The following is an 8,301-nucleotide window of genomic DNA, read 5'->3' as shown; positions in this document are numbered from 1 at the left end:
GGAGCCAGATAGCCCACCAAACCACACTGAGACTCACAGGGAGGATCCACAGATTCTGGACCCGACATGGCTACAGAGACCACTATTGTACCCACGAGGATGCACATATGAGATGATTGAGCAGAGACGCATAGAGCACCTACATAGAGGCCACTACAGGAGACTGGTCTCACAATGCCAGAGGACATTATGGGCATTCAGACAGAGACACCTCAAGGGGGACCCTCCATTATCACCTATGAATCGTGGGCTCTCGAGGGACCAGATTATCCACTTGATCCAAGGAGGAGAGGTGGAGGGGTACGACTTCTTCTACTATTATGGTGCACCTGACGAGGGGGCCCAGCCCTCACGAGTACCTATATGGCATGACATGCTTCTCATGATGTACACTTATAGCATGCTGCATAGAATTTCGATTTTCATTTTAGTTTCAATTCTAGTTTCACACATTTCAGTTTCATGATGCTTTCCGATGAGGCTCCCGAGCGCATCGACTTATGTATTCATGTATGTTCAACATGTGTCTCATCATGGACCCATTATGGTCCTTTGAAGACAATAATAAAATTTCATTTCATTTCATTTTCTCTCTAACTTTGTAACTCTCTCTCACCCTCCCTCCCTCCTTCTCTCTTGTTGAAAGAACGGTAGAGGAGGAGGAGACACACACACAGGAGCAAACCCTAATGTCTATTGCAAACCCTAACCATAGAGGGAAGCCATGTCCACTCTCACACAAAGCATAATGCACTAATCCATAATCCACACAACACACAATGAGTTGTGTCCACACTCTACTAACCCTAGCTAATGTCCACACACTATGACCAGCTGGACACGCGGTCATTTATGTCTCACACATGTTCCTACCTAATCTGCCAGCACATAGCATAGCTGGCTCACTCACATCGAGCTTGAATCTCAACAGGCCCTCTCAAGCTCATGATGTACTGCCGATGAAGATGTAGATGAGCTTGGGATATCAAGACTCTCAACACTCCCCCTCAAGCTCATCCCATGTACTCCCAACATAGTCCGAAAGTACTCAAACTTCTCCCTGCTAAGTGGCTTCGTGAAGATATCAGCCACCTGCTCATCAGTCTTCACATAGTGAAGATCAACTGTACCATCCAGCACCTTTTCTCTGACAAAGTGATAATGGACCTCTATGTGTTTGGTCCTCGCATGAAACACTGGATTCTTTGCCAGCTGTATACTGCTCATGTTGTCACAATGAATGACAACTTTGCCTCCAATAGGCTCACATAAATCTGCCAAGAGACTCTTTAACCAAACAGCCTCGCAAGTAGCAATGGCTGCACCCCTGTACTCAGCCTCTGTACTAGATAAAGCAACTGTAGGTTGCTTTTTGCTACTCCAACTCACCACAGCACTTCCAAGTGTAAAAGCATATCCACTAGTAGACCTCCTGTCATATGCGCTACCTGCCCAATCAGCATCTGTGTAGCCATGAATGTCCAAGCTTTTACCACTCTCATAAAATAGACCATAATGTGCTGTGGTTTTCACATATCTTATGATGCGTCTCACTGCATCCAAATGTGGTTTCCTGGGGCTCTGCATAAACTGACTGACTAGCCCCACTGCATAACTCAAATATGGGCGTGTGATAGTCATGTATATGAGACTACCAACCATCTTCCTGTACATGGAAGGATCATCCAATTCCTCGCCATAATCAGCCCGCAACTTCACATTTTGCTCCAATGGTGTACTCATAGGTTTACACCCTGTCATGCCATACTTTGCCATCCAATGCATATTGGCGCTGTACTAACCAAGTACCTGCATGATCTTTCACCACTTCAATGCCAAGGAAGTATCTCAACTCACCAAGATCTTTCATGTCAAATTTTCCACTTAAAGCTTTCTTGACATGGATCACATCTGCACCATGATCACCTGTAATAATCAAGTCATCCACATAGATGACTAGTAAAACAATCCCATGCTGTGTCTTCTTCACATACAGTGAAGAATTTGCTGTAGAAATCTGGAAACCAAGTGAGATAAGATATCTGCTCATCTTATCACTCCAAGCACGTGGTGCTTGCTTTAGACCATACAATGCCTTTTTCAACCTACATACGTGAGTGGGATATCTAGGGTGTACATACCCTTCTGGCTATGCCATGTAGACTTCCTCTTGTAGATCTCCATTCAGAAATGCATTCTTAACATCCATCTGATGCATTTCCCAGCCATTAGCTGCAGCCATAGCAATGACTGCTCTCACTGTGCCCATCTTAGCCACTGGGCTAAACGTCTCATCATAATCCAATCCATGGGTCTGTGCATATCCCTTTGCTACCAATCTTGCTTTATGTCTTTCAATAGAACCATCAGATTTGCACTTCACTTTGTAGACCCATTTACATCCAATAACATTCTTGTCCTTTGGTAGTGCAACCAAGTCCCATGTATCATTATGGACCAATGCGTCCATCTCCACATCCATTGCTTTTTCCCATACATGCTCTCCAATAGCCTCTGTGTAGCATGTAGGTTCCACATGCTTTACCATAGATGTCATGTATGCATAGTGCATAGCAAAATCTCTATATGTCAATCTGTCAACAGGATATCTGACTCTCTGGGATCTCCGCAATGCCTGTGGGTCACTCTGAACACCTGTAACTCTAGCATGTGGTGGCACATATCTATCCTGTCTAGCACCAGGTGTGCGTAAAACAGGTATGCCAAGCTCCTCATCCAAACTTTCAGAACTGGATGACTCATATCCTATGATTCCAATTCCTTCGACTTTCCTCTTTCCTTTGTCCATAGCACTACTCCCAGTGCTCACACTCTCATGCCTCAAACGTCCTGACCATGGACGTACACTGCTACTCTCAGCTTCTGCTGTGCTGCTGGCCCAGACATAGTAGTAGAACTAGAACTTGCTTGTGGTGGCAAGTTCACATGTACATCAGCCTCAAGTGACTCAATAACACCCTCATCTTTTGCTTTATACCAACTAGCAAGCTCATCAAACACCACATCACGTGAGATGACCACTTGTCTAGTTTGTGGATTATAACACTTGTAGGCCTTTCGATCCTGTGCATATCCAACAAATATACATTTCTCTACCTTAGGATCCAACTTTCTTCTCCTTTCATCAGGCACATGAACATAAGCTATGCATCCAAAAACTTTAAGATGTCCAATGTCTGGCCTGTAACCTGTGAGCCGCATCTCTGGCGTGCTTCCATGAATGGCTGCTGTAGGTGTTTTGTTCAATATGTATACTGCAGTAGCACATGCTTCTGCCCAATAGTAATCTGGCATGCTCTTTTCATTAAGCATTGCCCTTGCCACTTCACATATAACTCTATTCTTTCTCTCAGCCACACCATTCTGCTGAGGTGTATACCTGCATGTCAACTGTCTTCTTATTCCATGCTTCCTCAAGAAATGCTCAAAAGCTTTTGAGGTGTATTCACCACCTCCATCTGTCCTCAGACATTTAATCCAACAACCATACTGCTTTTCTGCAAAAGCTTTGAAATCCATGAACTTTTCCAACACTTCACTCTTCTCTTTGAGAAAGTATATCCATGTCATCCTGCTAAAGTCATCAATGAATGTAACATAGTATAAACTACCTTTGATAGATGGGTTTTGTGCAGGACCCCATACATCACTGTGCACGATCTCAAGTGGCCTGTTACTCATATTTCCTTCTCTAGGAAATCTCAACCTTGCCTGCTTCCCAAACTGACAGGCTTCACAAACATGCATATGTCCATCATATTTGAACCTAGGCAAACCATTGACAATGCCTCTTGTTTGCATGTTCTTTAATCTCTGTATATTGACATGGCCAATCCTCTTGTGCCACATATCAATATCCTGTACCACATTCCTGCTCTTTGAGAACATGGTTGATTTTAGCTCAGGAATTCCAGCATCCAGCTTAAACAGTCTTCCTTCTTTCTTGCCTTTAGCAATCACTCTACATCCATGTTTGAAGTCTTCAACAAAGCATCCATGCTCGTTGAATCTAACCTGTAATCCATGTTCCACCATTTGACCAACTGAGGCCAAGCTTTTAGTGATTGAAGGCACATACAGCACATCTGACATAGACTTTGTCTGACCATTATGCATGACCAATGGTACACTTCCAACATGTGTAATGACATGCTGGGTATCATCACCTGTTTCCACATAGCCTTTGACATCCATTGGCTTCATGTGCTCAAACCATTCACCATGGCATGTCATATGATTTGATGCTCCTGAGTCCATATACCATGTATCATCATTCTCAGCATTTGTTGTCATAGAACCCACAACATGCTTCATGGCAAACAAATGATTTGCAGCTCCATCATTGCTACTTGATGCATAGTTGCCACCATGTTGTGCATAGTTTCCACCATAATGACCACCACGCTGTGCTCTTCCCCCTCTCAAATCATTCTGTTTGCGAAAGCAATCTCTCGCCATATGACCATATTTGCCACAATAATGGCATTCCACATCTTGCATAGAATTTTGTTGGCCTTGCCAACGTCCTCGACCATGGGGGGTACCTCTACCTCGCTGAGGTGCATAACCACGACCACCTCGAGCACCATAAGAAGATTGAAAATTCTGTTGTGGAGGTCTATCCTGCCATCCATGACCATTACCACCACGTCCATGCGATGCAAATCTCCCCCTGCCTCTAAAACCTCTCTGCGAGTAAAATGCCTGATTTCTGCCATCATCATGGCTAGTAGATGCATCCTGAAATGAATCATTGAGCTTGATTTCCTCAACCAACAAGAGGGAAACCAACTCATCGAAGTCGGGTAGACCTGTACTCCTCACTGAGATAGATGTATCAAAGGATTTGTATTCCTTGCCAAGACCACGTAAGGTAATATCCACCAAATCATCATCAGGCATGGGGGCATTTATTGTGGCCAATGCATCTGCAAACTTCTTGATTTCTTGCACATAATCATGTATGCTCCTTTTATTCCTTTTCACATTGTGTATCTGCTGTCAATTGAGACTTACGAGCACTCGTATCTGTATCAAACATTTTGACCAAAGTATCCCATGCATCTTTGGGATTCTCAGCATCCTGAATGTGTATGAGCATAGCATCAGATATACATATAGACAAATAATGCAGCACTTTGAATGCTCTCTCTGACCATTGCCTGTGAGCAATAAGCTGCTGCTGTGTAGGTTGCCGAGGTAGCTCAGGCTCTGGCTCAGCACCTGTAATGAGATTCCAAAATCCTTTCCCTTTCAAGAAACTCTTTATCCTGTACTTCCATGCCTGGAAGTTCTTCCTATCCAGCTTCTCACCAACAATCTGAACTGGATTGTCCGACATATCTGCTCAAATGTGCACCTTCCGCACTCGTCCAAATCTGAAACCGAGCCTTCCTCAACTCAATCACACTCCAATGAATGTTCCAGATACTCCAGGATAGCCAATAAACTCCAAATTTGATGTAGAAAATCAACCTGTAATCATCTGAGATGAACTGACTCACGCAGTGCGGAATACCCTGAATTGACACGCCTTCAAAGGCTCCAAATCGCAATGTAATGGTGCAATCAAGTCTAGGCAACTTGCATTGACACCTAATGAACCTCAATGTTGAGTATCAACTCCATCTGACATGTGTAATTATCAATTTTTGAAAACCCCTTTTTCTGTTTTTGGAAAAACCAAAAAAACCAAAAAAACCAGTAATGATTTGGCTCTAATTCCTTCAATATTTCACCAAATTGAGCAACCAGGCATTCATTGGCTTAGCAATAGTGTCCATCAACTCCATGTAAGAGGAATTTGTCCAATTGTAAAACACCAAAGATTAATTGCTTGATTAAAATGCTCTGTTTCTCCGCAACCAGTGGACAGCCTGTTTTAATCAGCTCATTCCCAGCTCAATTAAGCATAATTGACCAAACAAATCACATAGCCCTCTTCTCCAAAGTGTAAAGCATCCAACTGCTAAGGAATTTGTGGAAGATATCAAGCAACCACTGAGAAATCGATCTCCTCGTGTCAGAACGGACAGTTTTCAGCTCTGTTTTCCCTTGTCTGGCTGCGCTGCCTGCATTCAGGGTGTTTGGGAGTGATTGAAGTGACAATTGATGTTGTATTTAGGTGCCCAACACACGGGTATGTGTGCAACCCACCAATGCTTTGATTTTCACCAAAAATAGGCTCCAAATGCATCAATTTTTGGACACAACTCATTGTGTGTTGTGTGGATTATGGATTAGTGCATTATGCTTTGTGTGAGAGTGGACATGGCTTCCCTCTATAGAGTGATTGAAGTGACAATTGATGTTGTATTTAGGTGCCCAACACACTTGGGTATGTGTGCAACCCACCAATGCTTTGATTTTCACCAAAAATAGGCTCCAAATGCATCAATTTTTGACAGTCTTCTCTCTGTTTTGTGAGAGCTCAAAAAACCAGTAATTTCTCTCAATTAAATGCATGTAAATTGCTCCAAAATCACAGTAGGGCTTGCATAAGAGTTGCCAATACATCCCTCATTGTCAGATACATGTTTGCTTTGCCAGAATCACACATATTTTCACCATACATCAATGTTCCCAAGCTTTAATGGAAAGCTTCAAAAACCAGAATTTTTCTTTGCTTTGATTTGCTCTATTTTGCTTTGCCTTTGCCTGTTTCACCTGCAATCCACTCAAGGATGTTTAGAGGACCTTACCCGATAGGCCAAGCTTTCAGATCTGATAATATTTGGTGTGCTCCAAGCTTCACAGCTCCAATGGCAGCTTCACAGCTTCTTTTCACAGCTTCTTCTTCCCCCTTCACTCACTCACTCATAAACCCTAATAAACAGCACAAGGCTCTGATTCCATGTTGAAAGAACGGTAGAGGAGGAGGAGACACACACACAGGAGCAAACCCTAATGTCTATTGCAAACCCTAACCATAGAGGGAAGCCATGTCCACTCTCACACAAAGCATAATGCACTAATCCATAATCCACACAACACACAATGAGTTGTGTCCACACTCTACTAACCCTAGCTAATGAGTTGTGTCCACACTCTACTAACCCTAGCTAATGTCCACACACTATGACCAGCTGGACACGCGGTCATTTATGTCTCACACATGTTCCTACCTAATCTGCCAGCACATAGCATAGCTGGCTCACACTCACATCGACGAGCTTGAATCTCAACATCTCTCTCTCTCTCTCTCGCTCTCTCTCTCTCTCTCTTCTCTCTCTCTCTCTCTCTCGCTCTCTCTCTCTCTCTCTCTCCTTTTCTCTAATTTTCTAACTGTCTTTCTCACTAACTGGTTCCCTAAATCTCTCTCTCTTAAACTCTCTTTGCCTCTCTCTCTCTCTCTCTCTCTCTCTCTCTCTCTCTCTCTCTCTCTCTCTCATATCTCTCTAACTTTGTATCTCTCTCTCTCTCTCCCTAACTCTCTATATAAACCTTTCTCTTTCTTTATCACTCTCTCTATAAACCTCTCCCTATCTCTATCTCTATCTCTATCTCTATCTCTCTCTTTAAATTTCTCTCTAAAATTTTTAGCTCTCTTTATTTCTCTCTCTAAGTAACACAAACTCTCTCTCTCTCTCTCTCTCTCCTCTCTCTCTCTCTCTCTCTCTCTCTAAATCTCACACTCTCTCTAACTCTTTCTTTCTCTAACTATCTCTCGCTTTAAGTCTCTCTCTCTCTAACTTTCTAACTCTCTCACCAACTCTCTTGCTCTCTCTCTCTAACTCTCTCTTTGACATTGTTTCCCTCTCTAACTCTCTTTGTCTCCCTACCTATCTAAGTCCCCCCCCTCTCTCTCTCTCTCTCTCTCTCTCTCTCTCTCTCTCTCTCTTAATATATTTCTCTTTCTTATCTCTAACTCTTTCTAACCCTAACTCTAAATTCTCTCTCTAATTGTGTCTTTTTAACTCTCTCTCTCTCTCTCGCTCTTTAATTCTAGCTTCTCTCTCTCTCTGACTCTCTCTTTCTCTTTAACTATCTCTAACTCTTTCACTCTCTATCTATTTCTCTTTCTCTCTCTCTCCCCCCCCCGCTCTCTCTCTCTCTCTCTCTCTCTCTCTCTCTCTCTCTCTCTCTCTCTCTCCCCCTCTAAGTCTTTAACTCGCTCTCTCTCACTAACTTTCTAACTTTTTAGTTCTCCAACTCTCTCTCTCTCTCTCTCTCTCTCTCTCTCTCTCTCTCTAACTTTTTCTCCCTCTCTAACTCTCTCTTTCTCTTTAACTATTTCTAACTCTTTCTCTAAATTGCACACTCTCTCTGAATCTTTCTCTC

Source organism: Cibotium barometz, chromosome 20 (genome assembly GCF_041138505.1).
Source record: "Cibotium barometz isolate CiBa-2024 chromosome 20, ASM4113850v1, whole genome shotgun sequence".
Classification (NCBI taxonomy): Eukaryota; Viridiplantae; Streptophyta; class Polypodiopsida; order Cyatheales; family Cibotiaceae; genus Cibotium; species Cibotium barometz.
Note: the sequence above shows the minus strand (reverse complement) of the source record.